General features: G+C 31.3%; 1 long non-coding RNA gene across 1 annotated transcript; it reads left to right on the top strand.

Annotated features, from left to right (window-relative positions):
• Positions 1–323: 323 nt before the first annotated feature.
• LOC107777404 (uncharacterized) lies at positions 324–1,278 on the top strand. The gene is made up of 4 exons (XR_001646189.2): positions 324–424; positions 539–789; positions 885–919; positions 1,052–1,278. It is a non-coding gene; the product is annotated as an uncharacterized LOC107777404 (long non-coding RNA).
• The last annotated feature ends 2,186 nt before the right edge of the window (positions 1,279–3,464 follow it).

The raw sequence follows: 3,464 nt of genomic DNA, 5'->3' as shown, positions 1-3,464 counted from the left end.
AAAAAACAATTATTTTCACTATAACAATTATAAAATTGACGATATTTTTTAATCAACAACCATAGTACTGGTTATTATAAATGGAAATAATTTGATTTAACTGTTGATAAACATAATAAAATTTTAATTAGTAGTTTTTTTTGTCAGCTAACAATTAATCTTATGGTATTTTGGTAACATAAAAAATTTAAAGTGAAAATAAATTGACAACAATTGAAGAGCGGCAAGTTGTATTTTGGTATTTTCGGTTTTATTCTATTTCAAAGTTGTATGAAAAAAGTAGCGGCAATTTTCCCTCCTTTTCTTTTTTGTGTTCCCAAGTCCCTCTTTTTAGTTGAGTAGCGCCGCCTCCCATTTCTCAATTCTCCTCCATTCCTCTCTTAATTCTTTGTGACATTCATTTCTCCATCAAATTATTGCACCAGTTAAATCTACTATATTGCTTCCATTAATATTTTATTTCTTTTTCTTTCACACACATAGATCCTCTTATTCAATAATGCTTAATTTTCTCTAATATCTTTTATTGATTTAACAGCATAAAAGATCAAATTCGCGTGATGGGCATTTTAAGACGCAAAGCCACTTCTGATGCCTCCTTTGCTTTGATACAAATCCTCAAGCTAAGTTAAAGAAATATTATTTGTACTTCAATTTATTTTTCTGTTGCGTCTCTCATACGAAATTCTTTTTCTTTCAGTTGTAGGGCAATAAAAATTTGGGTTTCTCTAGATGACATATTACGTGTATGTATTTGTGGGTTCTTATTGATTTAATTTTATTGTAGAGGTACGAAGAAATTTGTCTATTATTCTTTATTTTTTGAAAGATTAAGTACTCTTAATTTTATATCTCTTCTTCTTAATTCTTGTGGTTATTTGCAGTCAAAGAAGAATTAATATTTATTGTCTAACTTCGAGTAAGCATCTTTCTACCAGTACTAATTTGTCATTCTATTATTTGTTTCACTAATTAAAATATGATATGTTATTTTTTGGCTAAATCTTGTTCATCAAAAAGTATGTACTAAAATTGTTTTTTTCTTCAACAGGTACATGAAAGTGTAAATTTATTCAAGAACAACTTTACTAGACGAGTGGTTACATTAGTGTTTGAGGAAGCAGTTACTAAAATTATTTGTATTTTGATTCGACCTCATGTTGTTGAATCAATTTTATTTTATTTCGGTGTTTTAGTTTACGGAGTTTGTAATGAATATTATCTCAATGTAGTATTAGTTCTTAGTTATGTGATCGTCGGTGAAAATTTTTGTTGTTACCTTCCATTTTTACTATGTTATTTCCATTTAGTAAATGATAAATTCTGGAATTAATGGGAAATTAGGTAAATACTACTTATAAATAGTAGCACTGCGGATTTTAATGTCATCAAATATTCATCAAATTTTAGTGACAAAAATATTATTTGTCCGAGAATCATCTTTTTAGTAATTTGTATTTTATGATTATTTTAATTTTAAATAATTTTGTAAAAAAATATTATTTTTAGTGACGACATAATAGTTTTCAACTACAAATTGTAAATTATTCTTGTAAAAGCAAAGCTGTCACTATTTTATATATTTAGGGACGAAATATCTTTTGTACATAAAAGGTAGTCTTTAGTGACAAAATAACGTCGATTTAACTACGAAATATATATAACTTTAGAGACATTTGATATTGTCACTAATTAAACTAAATAGTTAGCGACAAGGTAGTTTCGTCGGCATTGATAATCTTTTTAGTGACAAAAGCACGCTATTAACGACGAATATTTTATACTTTTTTTGGCGAACAAGTTCGTCACAAATACTAGGCATTTGGGAACGAAAAAAAATTTCGTCCCTAATATAACTTGATTTAGTGACGAACCACCAAATTGTCTTTGTATACTTTTGGTGACGCTGTTTTTGGGACGAATAATTAATGAATTATTTTTTGTCTCAAAAGATTTTTTGTGACGAAATATGACTTTTAAATGACAAAATAGTTCGTCATTGATAATCAAATTTGTTGTAGCGAGGCAATCCCATTGCATATTTTATAAGTTGTAGCATTACTGAGACATATCCACTATCAACTCCAGAATGACGATATGCTTGACAACATTTTTGCCACGACACAAACATTTGTTTGCTTGTTTTTATATTATTTTCCCTATTATATTGGGAAAAATTATATTTAAATATAAAGGTGACGTGTCGAGACACGTAGACTGGTCAAATAGTCAAAGAATTACAACTGGCTAAGAGACACGAGTTGCAACAGATACGAGCAAATGGAAGAGGAAGAGGCACGGGCAGTTATTCAAATAACTCAGCGCTCGTACCTATCTAAGTCATTTATGTCCGAGAATCAAAAGGAATAAATCTGACAATAGAAAAAAGTGCAGATACGGCATTTAATAGGCATTAAATGTGGAATACGTTAGAGAATTTGTATTGAATGTAATGATTATGTAACGTAGCATTCAATATCTTTAATTACTCATAATAGCCTTATTATGATTTGGGCAAAACATATATCTCCAAGATATCTATAAAAGGGAAATATATGATCAATTGTAAGGACACAAAACACTATTGGAATAAACTTTGGCTTACTTGTTTTTCTTGATTACTCGCTTGCTACCTAAAATTACTTCCTCTTATACATTCTTTTGATTATCAGTAACATGTGTTCTTCTAAATCCCAGGTTTGACTAAAATTTCATTTTTTGGTTAAACAAATTGGTTCCGTTACCGGAAAACTGATAATCTATTTTCTTTTCACTTAACTTTCCTTGTTGCATCAATTATGTCGAACAACAATGACAACACTCAAGGAAACTAAGAGAACCAACAAAATCAGGGAGATCCACAGAATATTAACACTCAAGTTCCTACTCAATGAGACTCTCCACGGCAATCTCGTGAGGGTACTCCTGATGGGTCTCAAATAAACGAATATGCTCAATTTGAAAATGCTGAAGCTGTTGATGAAGTTTTGCAGAAATTAATTGTTGCTCAGGTTAACAAAGTTGTTGAGGCACTTGTTAACCAGTCACCTGTTGCAACACCCACACCTACTCCAAATAATAGCACTTTGGAAAACCCTCGTTCCAGGCTTGTTAACTCAGGCAACGGTGGAACTCCCAGTGAATCGCAGGAGAGAGAACCAGGTAATGTAATTAATTCTGATTTACAAAATTTAGTACTAACCTTGCAGAAACAGCTCAAGGAGCAAAGTGAGCGCATAGAGCAGATACCCGGGGTGCCGCCCATAATCAAAGGGGTAGATATGGATAGATATTCGCAACAACCCTGGAAGCTAAGTGTTGTTCCACTTACAATTCCAAAAAAGTTCAAAATGCCTGATATTCCAAAATATGATGGAACAACAGACCCACGAGATCACGTGACTGCATTCACAACGGGCGTAAAAGGCAACGATTTGACTAAGCAGGAGATTGAATCAGTATTA

The sequence above is a fragment of the Nicotiana tabacum genome, chromosome 11 (genome assembly GCF_000715075.1).
Source record: "Nicotiana tabacum cultivar K326 chromosome 11, ASM71507v2, whole genome shotgun sequence".
Lineage (NCBI taxonomy): Eukaryota > Viridiplantae > Streptophyta > Magnoliopsida > Solanales > Solanaceae > Nicotiana > Nicotiana tabacum.
Note: the sequence above shows the minus strand (reverse complement) of the source record. Positions and strands in the feature narration are given on the sequence as shown.